Source organism: Ochotona princeps, chromosome 21 (genome assembly GCF_030435755.1).
Source record: "Ochotona princeps isolate mOchPri1 chromosome 21, mOchPri1.hap1, whole genome shotgun sequence".
In the NCBI taxonomy this organism is placed as follows: Eukaryota; Metazoa; Chordata; class Mammalia; order Lagomorpha; family Ochotonidae; genus Ochotona; species Ochotona princeps.
In genome coordinates this window covers 640,608-660,179 of record NC_080852.1, presented here as the reverse complement: position 1 = coordinate 660,179, position 19,572 = coordinate 640,608, and the positions used below count along the sequence as shown (strand labels likewise).

General features: G+C 45.2%; 1 pseudogene; it reads right to left on the bottom strand.

Annotated features, from left to right (window-relative positions):
- Positions 1 to 17,979: 17,979 nt before the first annotated feature.
- Positions 17,980 to 18,772, bottom strand: LOC131482919 (transcription factor SOX-2-like; annotated as a pseudogene).
- Positions 18,773 to 19,572: the final 800 nt, after the last annotated feature.

Sequence of the window (19,572 nt, the reverse complement as noted above, 5' to 3'; positions counted from 1 at the left end):
TGGAGAATGGCCCAAAGATTTGGGACGCTGTACCCGTGTGGGAGAGCTGGAGGAGGTTCCTGGCTCCTGGCTTCAGATCGGTACAGCACTGGCTGTGCCATTGCAGTCACTTGGGGAGTGTATCATCAGGTGGAATATCTTCTCCTGTCTCTCCTCCTCTCTGTATATTTGACTTTCTAATAACAGTAAAAAATCATTTAAGAAAAGGCTTATTGCTGTGAACTCGTTACAAGTTAGTTTTTTTTTTTTTTTAGGCTTTTTGCTCTTCTTTTTTTCCCCTCCTTTAGAGATGTTTATTAGTTTACCCCCCTAACATCCCTCCCCTGGAGAAAAAAAGGTTGAAACAACAGGGCAGGACAGGGAAAAGGCAGGAGCAGGAGTGCGGGAGGGGCAGGCCAGTCCCCTGGTTCCAGACTCTGGTGCTGGTGGGGAAGTGGGAGGAGGAGCTGGGCCCATGGGTGGTAGTATGAATATTATTACACTCAACAGCATGGTAGGGTGTAATGAATATTGTTAAAGTGTTAGTTTTCTAAAATTGAAAACTAACTTGACCAAGTGGTGCTATTTCTTTTACGTTTACTGAAGCAAACATAGTGCTTCCACAAATATCTAATTCAGTATTTTTTTTGAATTGTATTTCAGTCCAGAGCTGCCTCTTTCTAAAATAAAAGTCCTTGATGACTATTTCAGATTGTTGAGATCATGTTTAGCAAGCTCTGACGAGATCTAAATATTAGGGAACACACGCACAGATCTCTGGAGTTTGTAAGAGGCTGCTTGGTGGTATGTTAATGTATTTAAAGGAAGGGATCATTTTCAGAACTTTTAATCAATGTCTCAATAAAATGTTTCCAAACTGAGATTTTCATCATTTTTTAGAAAGTTTAAAAAAAGGTGATACCTTCTGAAAACTGTTTGAACACTATTATAAAGCACTCACTTAGCAAATACTGAGCTGCAGAAGAACTATGACCTTACCCTGACAGTGGACAAGCCTACACGTGAAAGGATCTGAACTGAGTAACACCCAACCTATCTACCAAAACACCATGGGAGGAGCCTAAGCAGTACAGCCACAACCAACTGAAAATCATAGGTTGAAATTTACTTTGCATTATACCCCCGCATCTGGATATGGTAGAGCCCAGTACTACATCACTATACATTTCCATAATTCAGAAGTCATGAAACAAGTCAACAATTGGTATGAGCTAGAACACCAGGCACAACAAATAACAACAACAACAAATAACAGCACCATGAAAAAACATGCCACTGAGTAACCATGCATTCCTGCTTCCAAACGAGACATGGATTTCCAGTGAAACTGTTGGACATGTGTAGACAATGAGATGCCGGACTGTCTGACATTGCCTGTACCAACAATGTCGGGGTGCACTTAAATAAGAGACTGATAGAATTGTGATTCCTTCTGAAGGACTACACCATTGTAGTAAAACGGGGGAAATCTGTCAGGAGGTGGAAGTTTGGCAGAGGACAATCACAGTCTAAATGAAACTGTAACATATAATTTAAAAATCAAAGAAAAATATTTTTTAAGAAAAGAAGTATGCTTTGTTTCATGATTGATGTGAGACTTGAGGTCATAAATTTCTTTTGCATGTGACATGGATGAGTTGGTTTTACCTAGAGCATTTCTGAGACAAGGTATGAAGGGACCACATCAGGGACCCTTGGGTGACATACGGTGGCTGCTACCCATCCCTGAGTTCTAAGGCATTTAGGAGGCTGGGTGTGGCTTATCCCATGGTCTGCTCTCTACTGCCAGATGCAGCAAGAAGAAAAAGAAAATCTGGAAACAATGGTATCACCCACTTTCCCCTAACAGTTGAGACTTTCCACCCTGAACAACTCTGTCAATATCATCAAAAAATAATAATGAAAAAAGACAATCTTTTATGCTTTATCTAGGCCCTTATTTTTTGGATAGCCAAAACCTGCTAATTTGCTATGAATAAAGATTTAAATAAATATGATATTTCAAATGATAGTACAGAAATGTAGGACAATTTTTGCAAACATTATGTTTTAGAAAAAAATGAAATCACCAAAACAATCGATCAAATGTGTTAAATGGACATGACAGTTTAAACACATAGTAGAGAACAACTCAGAAAAAAGCATGATAAATGTAAATATTTTCCACAAGTGCAAATAAAGACTGCATTTACAAAACAAATTCAAAAGCTGACAGATCACCTTTAAAGAAATATAATGCCCAAACTGGCAAAAGGCAAGCACATTCATTACATGGAAAAGTCACTACCAATAGCATGACAAACATGTATGCATTTGGCTAATGTGAGGGTCGGAGCAATGGTAGGCATTTGGCACAGAAGTTATGGTGCCATTTGATATGTGCATCCAAATCAGAGGAACTGGGCTATGCTCCTGGTGCAGGCCTAATTCCAGCTTCCTGCTAATGTACCCTCTGGGAGGCAGCCAGTCCCGCTCCAATCTATGGGTCCCTACCATCCCTGCTCCCAGCTAGGAGCAACTCTCACTGTAGTAAGCATCTGAAGAGTGAACCAGCCTATGAGAGAAATCTCTCTCTTTCAAATAACTGAATATTTTCAAAATAATTCTATTCAGCTTAAGACAACTAAAAATATTATGCAAGCTAGCCAGAAAAAAAAAAATCACAAAGTTTGCAATCAAACTTTAACAAAAGTTGTAAGACAAGGCCAAGTACAACCCAAGGCTGTATTTCCCAGCCCGTCGAGAAAATTCACAAACAGGCAGTTGGGATTATACCAAAGGTACTGCCCAGATGCCAGGTGGGGGCACATTTGAACTTATACTAATATGAAACATTCTGATACAAATGTCCAAATGTCAAAAAGTCTGACAATCATGCATTGCTACCAGTTTTAGTTACTGTCTTAATAAAAAAAGCAAAGGCGCTGAGGTCAAAATCCTGCAAGTGGCTTTAAAAGCCTACAGCTGCATTCAAAACGCTCTATGGAGTCAATGCTTCCCTCCTGTTGTTGGCTCATGAGTTTATGCTTCAGTCATGGATGCTTAAAGTGTTTGTGAATTGCAGTTCTGTACTCATCTTCAAAACACACAACCATTTAAATAGGGCTAATTCACATTAATAAAAGCAGTGTCAACTGGTGGTCATTTTCAAACATCAGCTAAAGAACTAAAGACTTAAAAATATATATACTACAAAAAGTATTTGTTCTGTCATATCATGTGTATTGTATGTGTGCTTACTGTGTTCCTACAAGGTAAAATTTATTGAAGGAACACATTCTAATTGGCTGAAAAAAGAACACTCATAAATTAAAACTGCTACATAGCTCAATATGTTTGTAATTCATGTGACATATAGGCTGTTTTGGACATATGGTAGAAAGAATTCAAAATGTTTTTAGGTCATTTACACATTCGTGATCTAGTTTACTGGGGAAACAATATACTTGTGTGTTACACATTCAATATCAAATCAAATTTAGCTTCTACATCTGTTTGATTAAATTCATAACTGAAAATATACCATGTTGATCTATCATTTTTTACTCTTAGTGCATATATCATTCAAATGCATAAATCTAAGAGATACATGTTTCCCATACATGTACTCAAGTCTTAAAATCTGTAGGAAACATTGGATACTTTTGTCAACGTTTTCCTAGGTTGTTCATACAGAAAGGTTAAATTCTTAAGTTCTCAGTTAATTATTCAGAAAACAAATTTGCAAGTCATGTCTTATTCCGTCATATCTCCTTGATTCTGAGATGAAAAACTCATTCTACTCTGAAGGAATTTCAAGATGGATACTTAGATCGCCAGACCTTAGAGAGGGGTGGGTATCTTTCTCTGTAATCATGCCAACATATACACCAAATGTTTCTGTAGTTTGGGGTTGAGAGGTCTTTCAGCACGAGCTCCTCTGCACTGCTGGCAATCAGGACTTCCAAATCAGAATCAGTGTGTAGCGCTCCTCTGTACGGCATGCAGAGGTAAAGCAAGACCGTCTAGGATATGACCTCCAATTTCAAAGTGGATTTAGCATCACAAACCCAATGAATCTAACATATCCATCCATAAAAGACAAAAACTGCAAGACGGTATCAGTCTGCACAGAGGAAATCAATGCACAGACTTCCTCATCAATTTACACAAAAATCATCCACGAGAACCCCAAGAGTACTAGTCACCTGGCACAGGTGTAATTCAAAACAGAACTTAACATGATCACACCACAGGACCCAATAGAGTCTTGCCCAATGACAGCAAGAACAGGATTGGAATGTTGTGAACTCTGTCATTTCTGCTGAAGCCAGAAAGGAAACATACATCATGTAAATGAAAGAAGCATGATAAGTGGGGACAGGATCATCTTTCTCAAGCAGAGATCTTCTGCTGGAGCTCCTCCTTCAGTGTCAGTGCCAGCCAAAGAGGATAAAGCCAGCCATGACACTGGCAGGGTAGCCTGCAGGCATGAAGGCAGCTGGGGCTTGCTGGCTGCATGGGCACTGGCAGCCATTAGCTAGGGAGATGACCCTGGGTGCTCAAGGAGCATAGCGGCCAGGGTGATGAGGGTGCCTGCTACCAGCACCTCTTCTGCGAGCCACCCCATGACAGTAACAAGTGGCAGGGCAGTTGTGAGTGTGAGGGCGACCACTGAAATGGTCTCTGTTGCAGGGAACACTGGGATTGGGGTTGTGGGTGTGTGTGGCTCTCTCAAGAAGCAATCCATGAGATGGATGAATCTGAGCATAGAGGTGGGGCATGGCAGAGTCTCCAGGGACTCTGGGGTAAGAAGGAGTGGATGTGGCAAAGCAAGTGAGAGTGGCCTGCAGGGGTGCAGGTATCGGCCCTGTCAGGTGGGCATTCTCCCTTGGGAAATGAGGAGAGGCGAGTGTAGCCTGTGCCTGGAGGTTGGAAGCCATGGTCCACATGGGGTCACTTGGGGAGTTGCTAAGGGACATGGAAGATTCTCTGAGAGCTGGAGATGTGAGGGCAGACAATGGGGAGGAGGGGCCTAAAATTCCTGCAGAACTGAGTCTTCTTGAGTTCAGCAGGGCTGATTCACCCAGAATTGTGGGGCCAGTGGGGCAAGTGCAAGAGGAGTTGGAGGAAAGACGGAGAGATGGGTGTGATGTGATGACAGTCGGGGGAGAGGAACATTGTGAAGTTCTGGAAACACCAGAAATTCCCTGAGTCTGGAGGGCTGACTCCCCCTCATCTGTCATGTTGGTGGGCAATGAAGAGGACGAGATAGAAGAGACACTGAGGGACACAGGACAGGGAGTTCTTGAAGGCCCTGACTCAAAAGCAGATCCGTGAAACTGGTGGTCTGACTCAGGTGGAAATCCATGGACTGTTGGGGCATAGCTAGTTGAAACAGCAAGGGGATTAAGGTTTGGGAATGCTGGGATAGTGGGGATAGTGGAAGAACCATCTGAAAAGCCTGAGAAAAGAGCAGGTCCCTGAGACAGGAGAGCAAACTTCTCCTTAAACATACAGTCACTTGGGGTAGAGCAGTGTGAAATGGGAGATAGAAGGAGGGATGGCAGTGATGGACCAGGAGCAAAAGGAGAGGAACAACGGGGTTCAAATGAAGATGGGGCACTGGAACATGAGGGGGCATAGTCAGAGGAGGCAGAAGTAAACACCAGGGAGTGAGGCTCTAGTGTGCCTTCAGAAGAACATTCAGGTGGAACCCCAGTCTCCTCCATGGAAGACATGAGGGCCAAGTCTACTGCTCCCACTGAGCCTGGCCTCTCCTCAAGGCAGAACTGCCTCTGCTTGGTGTCCTGACGGGGACATCTCGGGACAGTAGGCGAGTAGCTGGGAGACTGAGGAGACAGTGGTGGGAGAGGGTTCATGGGGGAGGAACAGGGTGAATTTCCTGCCACACTAGGAGCTCCCTCATTCAGGGGGGCTGATTCCCCCACAATGATACAACTGCTACTCAAGGAACAGGACGAGATGGAAGGGAGAGTGAGGCACATGGGACTGGGAGATCTTAAGTTCCCTGAGTTGGCAGGAATCCTATGGCATGGGTTGTCTGACTCAGGCTGAAGGGGTGTGGTCACAGTTGGGGAGTAGCTAGGTGCCACGGGAGAGAATCTGTGGGGTTGGGTTGAGGGGACGGAAGACTGGATGGGGTGCTCTCGGTTGGTCTGGGCATCCCCAAGTGAGTCATGTGTGATGTTGCTCAGATTATCCAAGTCATTGCACAACTGCTCTTGGGAGCTGGGAAATTCCCCTTGGGTAGAGGTTGGGCTGCACGTTGAGGGAAGGGTGAACATGTGGTACATAGTGGAGACCCCTGAGGACTCAGAGTATGGCCCTGGGAATGACACTGCAGAATTGGGTGTCCTAGGGAAGGAGGTGCCAGAAGCGGAAGAATGATGTATCAATGGGTATGGTGGTGTTGATGACAATGATGGGTGGTGTGAAGCCATTGGGGAAATGGTGACACATGTGTGGCTCTCTGTGGAGGATACTCGCACAGCGAAGGTGTTGCTGGGAACCAAGGGGGAATACTGAGGGCATTCAGGTGGTGTGAAGTCTGTGGAGTCAGTCTCTGGTGTGCCCTCAGAAAAACATTCAGATGGAATCCCAGTCTCCTCCATGGAAGACATGAGGGCCAAGTCTACTGCTCCCACTGAGCCTGCCTCTCCTCAAGGCAGAACTGCCTCTGCTTGGTGTCCTGACGGGGACATCTCGGGACGGTAGGCGAGTAGCTGGGAGACTGAGGAGACAGTGGTGGGAGAGGGTTCATGGGGGAGGAACAGGGTGAATTTCCTGCCACACTAGGAGCTCCCTCATTCAGGGGGGCTGATTCCCCCACAATGATACAACTGCTACTCAAGGAACAGGACGAGATGGAAGAGAGAGTGAGGCACATGGGACTGGGAGATATTAAGTTCCCTGTGTTGGCAGGAATCCTATGGCATGGGTTGTCTGACTCAGGCTGAAGGGGTGTGGGCATAGTTGGAGAGTAGCTAGGTGCCACGTTATGGCTACCGGATGACACTGCAGAATTGGTTGTCCTAGGGGAGGAGGTACCAGAAGGGGAAAATTTTGTATAGATGTGCTTGGTCGTGTTGGTGACAATGACGGGTGGTGTGAAGCCATTAGGGAAATGGTAGCAGATGTGGGATTTCCCATGGGGGAATCTGGAATGGTGAAGGGGTTGCTGGGATTCAAGAAAGGATTGTGAGGGGATTCAGGTGGGTTGAAGACCGTGGAGTCAGTCTCTGGTGAGCCTTCAGAAGAACATTCAGATGGAACCCCAGTCTCCTCCATGGAAGACATGAGGGCCAAGTCTACTGCTCCCACTGAGCCTGCCTCTCCTCAAGGCAGAACTGCCTCTGCTTGGTGTCCTGACGGGGACATCTCGGGACGGTAGGCGAGTAGCTGGGAGACTGAGGAGACAGTGGTGGGAGAGGGTTCATGGGGGAGGAACAGGGTGAATTTCCTGCCACACTAGGAGCTCCCTCATTCAGGGGGGCTGATTCCCCCACAATGATACAACTGCTACTCAAGGAGCAGGACGAGAAGGAAGAGAGAGTGAGGCACATGGGACTGGGAGATCTTAAGTTCCCTGAGTTGGCAGGAATCCTATGGCGTGGGTTGTCTGACTCAGGCTGAAGGGGTGTGGTCATAGTTTGGGAGTAGCTAGGTGCCACATTGTAACCTCGGAATGATAATGCACTATTGGTTGTCCTAGGGGAGGAGATTCCAAAAGATAAAGTATGATACATCGATGAGAATGGTTGTGTTGGTGCCAATTACCTGTGGCGTGAAGCCATTAGGGAATTGGCGTCACGGTTTGTGCTCCCTGTGGAGGGTGTTCGCACAGTGTTGGCGTCACTGGGATATTCGAAATATCCTGTTGGTGATTCTGTTGTAATATCTGGGGAGTCAGGCCTGGATGAGCCTTCAGAAAAACTAGAGTGATTCCTAGTTTTCATTGAGAAAGACATTATAGGAAGTAAGCTGCAATTCCCCGGCCTGTGTTCAAATCTACAAGTAAGGGGCGTGAAAAGATTTTTGAGCCTGTGGCTACCGGTTTTGGGCTGTGGTGGGATACAGACAGGCTGTGTATGTGTGTGTGTATGTGTGTGTATGTGTGTGTGTGTGTTTGTTGACTGTGTGTTTGTTTTGGTTGTGTGTGTGTGTTGGTTGTGTGTTTGGGTGTGGTTTTGTGTGTGTTGTTATTTGGTTGAGGCTTACTGGAGAGCCTCTCTCAAAAACGCGGGAATATGCAGAACACAAAAGACAGGCCCACTCACCCAAGTGCTCTGTCGATCCGTGTCACGATTCAAAGTTGCAGGATGCTCGCAGGATGCTCTGGGAAGCTGTGCAGCGCAGAAACCGGCTCTGCAGTTCACTTTCCTCAGAGAGAATCCCAGCTCATTGCCTTGGCAAGGGCCTTAAGTATCTGAGGTGGGCAGGGCTTAGCGGAAGAGGCGGTGCTTCCTGTCAACTGACAGCCTAACTGCCGCCTAGACTCATCCCACATGCAGTTGCTCTTCTGATTGGTCACTCTTAGGCACCATCCAAAGCAGACCTGGGGGTGTCCCTCTCCCTGCATCTGTTTATGCCTTTCATCCCTGTGCTGCGAATAGCTTCACCCCCATCCCCGGTATTTTTCTCTTGAGGTAGTTTGTGTAGAAAGAGATATTGCCCTGTGAGTTCATTTGAGAAACCCCCAGGGCCTGTCAACAGTGAACTCATTGGATTGGAATGTGTTCCCTGGAGCCTATTAACATAATCAGATCACCTGGGAAGGGCTTGCATGGAGTCATTTTGATAATCCCATGATTTAGACTGAAGTTCAAGTTTCCACCCTCCTCCACCTGTCATCTAGGTTCAGTTCCCTCTTCAGCCCTGGGGTGAAGTTTGGATCCCACCCAGTACATTCCAATCTTTGAGGTGACACCAGGAAACACTCCCAGCGTCTATCACCCCATTACGTGACCATCAACGCACTGAAGGAGAGCAGGCTCACCTGAAGACCTTCCAGAACAACAGGCTCACACGTTGGTCACCTGGAGGACAGCCTGCACAGCGGACCTGGGGAGATGCGCTTCCCCCGAGGCAGCAGAGACAAGGCCGTTCTATTGAACACAGAAAGAAAATGTGGACTAAACAGAGAGCAAGTGCCAAGGGCTCTGTGGTGATCTTTTGTGCCCACCACATTAAATTTTTCTCTCTTTTTTTAATATACTGGGGAATGTTTCTATTAATATTATTATAGTTTTGACAATCTTTACATAGTTAATTAGGGTAAAAAGGTTCAAGGGCTATAGGAAAGTGAGAATTTTTCTCTTTTTTAAGATTTACTTATTTTTCTTGGGCTCGGCAGTGTGGCCTAGTGGCTAAGGTCCTCGCCTTGATCCCATATGGCTGCTGGTTCTAATCCCGGCAGCTCCACTTCCTCTCTATCTCTCCTCCTCTCAGTATATCTGACTTTGTAATAAAAATAAAATAAATCTTTAAAAAAAAAAAAAAAAAAAAGATTTACTTATTTTTCTTTTTTTTTTTTTTTTTAATTTTATTTTAAATTCATTAATTACATTGTATTATGTGACACAGTTTCATAGGTACTGGGATTCTCCCCACCCCTCCCCAAACCCGCCCACCATGGTGGATTCCTCCACCTTGTTGCATAACCACAGTTCAAGTTCAGTTGAGATTCCCCCATTGCAAGCATATACCAAACATAGAGTCCAGCATCTTATTGTCTAGTCAAGTTCAACGGCTTCTTAGGTATACCCTCTCTGGTCTGAAGACAGAGCCAGCAGAGTATCATCCTGATCAATTAAAAGCTCCAACATACCATCTGCAAAAATTTACATCATTATGGAATTAATTGACATAGTAATGAGTAACCAATATGGTAAAAGTAAATGCGATTTCTTATCCACCTTCTGTGACCACCTCATTGACATTTCAATTTTGGTTTATACACAACATATAACATTCATAACATAACTTGTTATACATAACATCATATCAAATTAAGGCAAACATGTGGTATTTAACCTTTTGGGATTGGCTCATTTCCCTTAGCATTATGGTTTCCAGTTTGGCCCAGTTGGCCACAAAGAACTGCATTTTGTTTTTTTTAATAGCTGAGTAGTATTCCATGGAGTAGATGAACCATAGCTTTCTTATCCAATCCTCTGTTGATGGGCATTTTGGCTGCTTCCATGTTTTTGCAATTACTGATTGTGCTGCTATGAACATAGGAGTGCATGTTGGTTTCTCATAAAACAAGTGTTCTGGATATATTCCTAGGAGTGCTATTGCTGGGTCATACGGTATGTTGTATTTGAGTTGTTTGAATGTTCTCCATACTGATTTCCATAGAGGCTGTACCAGCCTGCAGCCCCACCAGCAGTGCAGCAGGGTTCCCTTTTCCCCGCAACCTCGCCAACAAGTGTCGTTGGTGCTTTTATTCATGTGGGCCAGTCTTACTGGCGTTAGGTGGTACCTCATTGATATTTTAATTTGGATTTCCCTTATTGCCAGGGAACTTGAGCATTTTTTCATATGTTTATTTGCCATTTGGGTTTGTTCCTTTGTGAAGTGTTTGCCCATTTCCCGTGCCCATTTCTTGAGTGGCTTGTTTGTTTTGACATTTTGGTTGTTTTGTAGCTCTTTGTATATTCTGGAGATCAGCCCTCTATCACCTAAGTCGTGTGCGAAGATCTTCTCCCATTCTGTGGGTTGCCTTTTTACTTTGTTGATTGTTTCTCTAGCTGTACAGAAGCTTCTTAGTTTGATGAGGTCCCACTTGTTTATTTTGGTCTCGATTTCTACTGCATTTGGAGTCTTTTTTAGGAAGTGAGGGCCTACCCCTAAGTGTTCCAGTGTATTTCCAACATTTGCTTCCAAAAGTTTGAAGGTTTCTGGATGTAGGTTTAAATCTTTTATCCATTTGGATTTGATCTTAGTATATGGTGAGAGATGTGGGTCTATCTTTTTGTTTCTGCAGGCTATCAACCAGTTGTCCCAACAGCATTTATTGAACAGACCTTCCCATTTGCCTGGGTTGTCGTTTGTCTTTTTGTCAAAGATTATTTGGCTGTATCTGTGTGGGTTCCCATCTGGTGTTTCTATTCTGCTCCATTGATCTTCTTCTCTATTTTTTTGCCAGTACCAGGCTGTTTTGATAACCACTGCCCTATAGTATGTCCAGAGGTCTGGGACTGTGATTCCCCCTGCTAACTTCCTGTTCTTGAGAATGGTTCTAGCTATTCGTGGTTTTTTGTGTTTCCAGATGAACCTTTGAATCATTGTTTCCAGATCTGTGAAGAATGTTTTGGGCAATTTGATTGGGATTGCGTTGAATGTATATATTGCCTTTGGCAGTATAGACATTTTAATGATATTGATTTTACCTATCCAGGAGCATGGGATGTTACTCCATCTTTCTAGATCTTGTTCAATTTCTTTTTTAAGTAGTTTGTAGTTTTCCTCAAATAGGTCTCCAACATTTTTGGCTAGGTTAATTCCCAGATACTTCATGCTTTCCTTTGTTACTTTGAATGGTATCTTGCTGGTTAGATCTTTTTCCAACTTGGGGCTGTTAGCATACACTATGGCTGTTGATTTTTGTTCATTAATTTTGTACCCTGCCACTCTACCGAACTCTCGTATAAGTTCTAGTAGTCTCTGTGTTGAGCCTTTTGGCTCTTCCATATAAAGAATCATGTCATCTGCATATAGTGAAAGCTTGACTTCTTCATTTCCCATTTGGATTCCTTTGATTTCTTTTTCTTGTCTTATGGCCTCAGCGAGTACCTCTAGAACTATGTTGAATAGCAGCGGAGAAAGCGGACATCCCTATCTTGTTCCAGATCTCAGTGGGAAGGGTTCCAGTTTTTCTCCATTCAGTATGATGCTGGCATTGGGTTTTGCATATATTGCTTTGATTATGTTGTGGATTTTTCCATCTATGCCTACCTTGGTTAGGGTCTTTAGCAGGAAGTTGTGCTGGATTTTGTCGAAAGCTTTTTCTGCATCTATTGATACTATCATGTGATTCTTGTTTTTCAGTTTTTGGATGTGGTGTATCACATTTATGGATTTCCGAATGTTGAACCATCCCTGCATTCCAGGGATGAATCCTACTTGATCTGGATGAATGATCTGTCTGATGTGTTTTTGAATTCTGTTGGCTAGGATTTTGTTGAGAATCTTAGCATCAATGTTCATCAAAGAGATAGGTCTGTAGTTTTCCTTCTCTGTAGGATCTCTGCCCGGTTTTGGGATTAAGGTAATGTTGGCTTCATAGAATGAGTTTGGAAGGGTTGCTTCCTTTTCTATTGTTTTGAAGAGTTTGTAGAGGATTGGGGTTAGTTCTGTTCGGAATGTTTTGTAGAATTCTGGCGTGAAGCCGTCTGGGCCTGGGCTTTTCTTTGTTGGGAGGTCTTTAATCACTGATTCAATCTCTGCTTCAGTTATGGGTTTGTTCAGGTTGATTGTTGCCTCTGGGCTAAGTTTTGGCAGGTTGTATGAGTCTAAGAACTTTTCCATTTCTTGGTGGTCTTCTGATTTGTTGGAGTACAGTGCTTTGTAGTAATTTCTGATTATGTTCTTAATGGTTGTAATGTCTGTTGTTATGTTGCCTTTTTCATCTTTGATGCTGTTAATTCTTGCTTTCTCTTGTTTTTTCTTTGTCAGTCGGGCCAGCGGGGTGTCTATTTTGTTTATCTTTTCAAAAAACCAGCTTTTTGATTTGTTGATTTTGTGTATGGTTTTTTTTATTTCTATCTGGTTGATTTCCTCCCTTGTTTTGATGATTTCTTGTTTCCTGTTGTGTGTGGGGCTCATCTGCTGCTGCTTTTCCAATTCCTGGAGGTGTGTGGTTAGTTCCTGTATTTGGCGCCTCTCTTGGGCCTTGACATGAGCTCCAATTGCGATGAGTTTACCCCGTAGCACTGCTTTGGCAGTGTCCCACAAGTTTTGGAATGTTGTATCAGAGTTTTCATTGGTTTCCATAAATTTTTTGATCTCATCTTTAATTTCTTCCCTGACCCATTGTTCGTTCAATAGCATATTGTTCAACCTCCAAGAGTTTCTATATTTCCTTGGGCATTTTGAATTGCTGATTTCCAGTTTCATTCCGTGGTGGTCTGAGAGGGTACATGGTATGATTTCTATCTTTTTGAAGTTATTTAGGTTTGCTTTGTGTCCTATCATGTGGTCGATCTTGGAGAAGGTGCCATGTACTGCTGAAAAAAATGTATAATCTGTGGTCTTAGGATAAAAAATTCTATAAATGTCTACCAAGTCCAGTTGTTCTAATGTTTGTACGAGCTCTGTTGTTTCTTTGTTGAGTTTTTGTTTTGTTGATCTGTCTATAGTTGTTAGTGGGGTGTTAAGATCGCCCACTATTATTGTGTGTGTATCTATGTCTCCCCTTAAGTCTGTAAGTAGTTGCTTCACGAAGCTAGGCGCATTGGAATTAGGTGCATATATGTTCACGATTGTAATTACTTCTTGATGGATCAGTCCCTTCACCAATATATAATGTCCTTCTCTGTCCTTTTTGATGTCTGTCAGCTTGAAGTCTAGGTCATCTGAGATTAGAACAGCTACACCAGCCTTTTTTTCTCGTCCATTGGCATGAAAAGTCTTTTTCCATCCTTTCACTTTAAATTTCTTACAGGATTTTCTGGTTAGATGTGTCTCTTGTAGGCAACATATAGTTGGGTGCTGTTTGATGATCCATTCCGTTAATCTATGCCTTTTGATTGGTGAGTTTAAGCCATTTGTGTTTAGAGATAATATTGAGAGGAATTGGTTTTGGGCTGCCATGAGTGTAAGTGTGCAAGTGTGTATTTGCGACTATTAGAGTTTTTGATTGGTTGACTTTTCTTGTATGGATTTTAGTGGGGAGGTCTTCCCATTTGCCATCTTTGATTTTGGTTTGTATTTTTTCTTTCTGGGTTTAGCACCTTCCTGAGGAGATTTTCCAGAGCTGGTTTCGTGTTGATGTATTCTTCGAGTTTCTCTTTACTGTTGAAGTATTTGATTTCATTCTCAAATATAAATGAGAGCTTTGCTGGGTACATTATTCTTGGTTGGCAGTTGTTTTGTTTCAGGATTTGATAGGTTTTACCGCATTCTCTCCTTGCTTGGAGCGTTTCTTCTGATAGGTCGGCTGTGATCCTGATTTCCCTTCCCCTGAAAGTAATCTTATCCTTTTTTCTTACTTGTCTTAGAATGGTTTCCTTGTATTCACTTGAAGGTAGCTTGAGGACCACATGTCTGGGAGACGATTTGTTTGGGTCGTATCTACTGGGGGTTCTTTGTCCTTCCTGGATTTGTGCTAGATTTATATTTCCAGTATTCTGGAAGTTCTCCTGTATTATCTCATTGAGCACTCGTTGCAAGCCTGTCTCCTTTTCCACTCCTTCGGGAAGGCCTATTATTCTAATATTTGATTTTTTGAGGTTGTCTTTCATTTCCTGTATGGACCTATTGGCTTTCTCTAGATTTGTCTCCAACTGTTTGATGAGCTGCTGCCTTTCATTCTGATTGTCTTCCAATTCTGATATTCTGTCTTCTGCTGTGTTCATTCTGTTGGTTAGGCTTTCAATTTTGTTCTCTATATCAAGGATTCCCTTTTTGACTTGATTTATTTCTGCAGTGATATGGTTTTCGAATGCCTTAGACTCTTCCCAGCGCTTTTCACTCTCTCTGACGAATTTCATCATTAGCTTCTTAAAGTCCTTATCTGATAGTTCCTCTATGTCTTCATCTTGCATCTCAGATATTGGGATTAGTTTTTGGTTGTATTGGGAGGGAGTGCTTGATCTTTCCTCTGGGTCATTGCTTTTTCTGATACTTCTCCTCATTGTGTTTTTACTTCTTGTTGTTTTGAGATTTTAGCGGTGATTCAGCTGAGCCGGCTCTGGTTTGGGGTCTCCGGCTGAGCCCAGCAGGGCTTACTGCCTGAGTCACCAGCTGCTTTCAGGGTCTGTAGATCACAGCCCCGAGTTGGGTCAGGAGGCTTTGTGGGCCAGCCCTAGTGCCAGGCCCCTTCCCCTGTGGCTCCCTCTCAAAGGCAGTGCCCTACAGATTCACTCTGCCGAGCCGCGCCTGGTCTTTGGGTCACAAGGCTAATACAGCGGGGGTCTCTGCCTCAGTGCTGAGCCGAGACTCTCCTTCAGGGCTTGAGGTTAGCACAGCAAGGGCTCCTGCTGCTCGGAGCCTAAAATCCCCAACCCCGGCCTGTGCTGGGTTGGAAATCTCCACGGCCCCAGTGCCAAACTCGGAAGCGCTGCTCCACTGAGGGCTGCAACACCACAGGCAGGTCTTTCCGAGCAGGCTCCTGCTGGGAAAACCTGTCCGGCCAGTTCAGCTGAGCCCGCTCCGCTCCGGTCTGGCCTCTCTAGCTGAGCCCAGCTGGGGACTCCGCCCTGAAGAAGCCACTTCCTCAGCTGCACTCTCTCAAGGATGGAAGCGGATCTCTGGAGGCACAGAGCCCTTTAGGTGAGATGTGCCCCCACTAGTCTGCTCCTCTGCCCAGGACGTGAGGCCCTGTCGAGCGTTGCCCAGCCTCTGGGGCTCTGGGCGAGTCCAGCAACAGGATCCACTGACTCTCCCGCAGCCAGTCCACAGCTCGGAGCCGATATGGGGATCTCTGAGCCCCAGTCCCACAGTGCTGCTCCTGTTCCCTCTGCACTCTCCCAGAGCCGCTGAGCAGCGGGTAGGCAAGCCTCTGGGAAATCTCCCCAGCTTTTCCTCCACTTCTGCAGGGATAATGCACCCAATGATCAGTCCAGTAGCCTCCTCTGGGGGCTCCTGCCTTCCAGGGGACTGGTGCCCCTGTCGGTGTGGGCGCCTATCCTTCCAGTCGCCTCTGTTTTCCCTGGGGCGGTTGAGCCTCTGCCGCCTTCCCCCTGCCTGGGATCGTGACTCACCAGGTTTCTCGCCGCGTGCTGTATTTTCTTTCCTACTTTTTGCGGCTGTTCCTTCACGCTGTGTAGATCTTCTTGCTTTAGTGAACTCCAGTGACCTTCTCGTTCTTCTTCCTACAGTTTCGCGCCTCCTGGCCTGTTTCTCTGCTGGATCGGCTCCCCTCCTTCCCTACTCCACCCTACACCAGCTCTCTGCAGTCGGCCATCTTTTTCAGTCTACTTATTTTTCTTGAACGGCAGATGTACAGAGAGGAAGAGAGACTGGCAGATCTTCTGTCTGATCATTGACTCCCAAAGCAGCCGCAACCACCGCAGCTGACCCCATCTGAAGCCAGGAGGCACGAGCACCTCTCATGTCTCTCACACAGGTGCAGGGTCCCAAGGCTTTGGACTGGCCTTGACTGCTTTCCCAGTCCAAGACCAGGGAGCTGGATGGCAAGTGGGGCTGTGGAGACACAAAACCATGCCCATATGGGATCCTGGTGCTTGCAAGGCAAGGACTTTTAGCCCCTGGGCTTCTGCACTGGGTCCTTGGTGTGATGTTTTCACAGGCCAAGACAAACAGCTGAATCATTGCTGCTCTGGCACCGAGTTTACTTACTCCCAGTGCAGAAACCAGTGCTTGTACCCAATCAAAGCTTGTGACGGGGGTCACTCAGTGCTGAGCCCAGTGTTGCATTATCCAGTATTCTCTGTTGTCCAGGGTCCCTTAGGAAGCCCGGCTGGGTAGGCACTCAAGGCAGGGCACTCCATCCTCCACACCCCACTCAGGGACATCAGTCACACCTAGACACACACAGTCTGGGTTCTTGCATCCAAGACGTCATGTTGGTTCCCATTAGCTTCTTTTTTTTTATTTAACATATATTATTATTATACCTCAAATACCAAAAATGATCGGAGCAACATACAAAGTAAAATTATAAAGCAGCTTAACACATAAACAAAGATAGATTCTTGAGAAAATGTTGTTAAGTCTTGCCTGGCAAAACTTAAAATGATAATACATCAAGACAATATATTTTATATCCCTTAAATGGAAGGTTAATTCATTTTCTAATACCTATCTAAACAACAAAAATATTATCATAACAATTTGCAAATAAAAACCATGACCATCATCATCAAAGAAAGGCCCTTTCATACAATTTGAACTCATCATTTTTTAAAAAAGAAAATATTCCTATTAATGGGACATAATATGATTAAACCATCAAAGAAAATTACTTTTTTTTTTTTTACTATTTTTCGAATTGACATTATTTCATAACAGCCACATCAATCATAGCAACAATAACAACATCAACAACAAATTGTAGCACCTTGATAAAATAATGTGCCTCTGAGTAAGCAACACATGCTTAACTAAAAGGAAACACAGAATTCTCTTAGGAACTATGATGCCATTGTATACTTCATGGGCACTTGATGAATTCTATTAGAGAAAAGGAATTATTTGGAAGCAAGCAAACCAATATAGAAACATCAAAACATATGAGATACAGCCAGAAGAACAAACAGACACTCAAAAAACAGTATAGATTGGACTATTGGAGTTACCCTTTCCATGTTGGCTTCCTTATATGAGAGAGAGTATATGGTATTTATTCTTTTGTGATTGACTCATTTCACTGAGCAAAATGGTTTCTAGTTGGGACCACCTGGTTTAAAATAGAATAATATCATTCTTGACAGCTGAATAATTTTTCATTGAGTAGATGGAAACAACCTAGTAAATATGCTTTCTTCAGAAAAAATTGTTTTGCATTGAGCGTAGAAGGGATTGGTGGTCTCCTCTGAAGCCGTCATTTGCTGTGAGTAATGAAATGTTCTTTGTCACATACCAGGATTTGTGTTGCATGCGCTTGTTTTTTTCGTCATGCTTCCTTCTCACTCTACTTTTGTACGCCTCCCATTTCCCGGGTTTTTGTTTGTTTGTTTCCTTTTCCTCTGAAAATGTCTTCACCCATACTCCCAACCTCACTATCACCTCCAACCTCCCCTCTAACCCCGCCCCCCATCCTTCTCCAGTCCGCTGTCTGGTGGACCCCCCTCACATGTGCGAGAGGGGCAGTGTGCTGTTAATGGCCGTGCTGGGCACCGGGCTGCTCTGGTAGTGCTGCGACATGAGCAGTTGGCTTGGCGCTGGTGAGGTACACGCTGATCGTGTTCTGGAGGTTCCCGGCCTGGCAGGCGCCCTGGAGTGGAAGAGGTAACCACGGAGGGGCTGGAGCTGGCCTTGGACTTGACCACCTAGCCCAAGAAGCCTAGTGCCATGCCAGGGGTGCTCTGCTGTGAGTAGGACATGCTGTAGGTGGGAGATCTGTTCATGTAGGTCTGCGAACTGGTCATGGAGTTGTAGGCAGCGCCCTGACATCATAGAGGTGCAAGGGCTGCATCTGAGCCGCGCCATGCGTGTTGAGGCCCAGGTGCTGCGGGCAGCCCAGCTGGTCCTGCATCATGCTGTAGCTGCCATTGCTCCAGCCATTCACGTGGGTGTAGCTGTCCATGCGCTGGTTCATAGCTGCCCCCAGCCCGGCGCCCACCCCAACCCCGCTGGCCATTCTGTTGCCTCTGGGAGCCAGCAGCCCGCCAGGCTGCATGTACTTATCCTTCTTCAAGAGCTTCCTGGTTTTCGCCCAAGGTCGATATTTATAATCTCTGTTTCTTCTTGTGTAGCGCCCGCAGCCGCTTGGCCTCTGTGGTGAATGGCCGCTTTGCTTATCTCCCACTAAGTTTCCCCTCGGGGCTCAGGCGGTTGCTGATGTCAAAGTTGTGCATCTTGGGGTTCTCCTGGGTCATCTTGGACACTGCCCATGGGAAAACACCATGAAGGCCTTCATGGGCCTTTTGGTTGCCGCCGCCCGCCTCCGCCGTGGTGTTGCCATTGCCTCAGCCTCCCCCAGAATTCGGCTGTGTGCCCAGCGGCTTGAGCTCCATCTCCATCTGTTGTCCTTGCAGGCGCTGTCCGCGTGGGCCCGGCCCCCTGGAAGCCGGAGACTCTGGGCGCGGCGGGGAACCGGGGGGCGACAGAAGGAGGAGGAGGAGGTGTAGGGGAGGCGGGCGGGGGTGATTGGAGATAGCAGGGTTTGAGGAGACCAGGTGGAGGAGAGCAATTTGGGGAGGGGAGGAAGAAAGGGGACAGAGATGGCGGAGAGAGAGAGAGAGAGAGAGAGAGAGAGAGAAGCAAACTGTAATCGGAATCAAAAAAGCAGAGTTTCCCTCCACCTCTGGCCGATGCCGCAGCTGCCAGCTGTGATTATTATTGTTATTGTTGTGAATTTTTTTTGGGGGGGGGAAAGGCTTAAGCCCCGGACTCAAACTTCTTTCTGCCTTTCTTTCTCTCTGCTTCTTGTTCCCTCAGTTTTTAAAGAGACTGCAGCCTACTCTCCCCCTTTTGCAAACACTCTCTTCTCTGCCTTTACAACTCCTCATAATATTTTGAACAAGTTAATAGACACCCGTCCAGCGCTGGTTCTAATCCAGGCGGCCATGATTCCCATTCAGCTCCCTGCTTGTGGCCCGGGAAAGCCTTGGGACCCTGCACTCCTCTGGCAGACCTGGAGGAAGTTCCTGGCTCCTGGCTTTTTATGGGCAAGCACCAGCCTTTGTGGTCACTTGGGGAATGAATCATCGGATGGAAGAG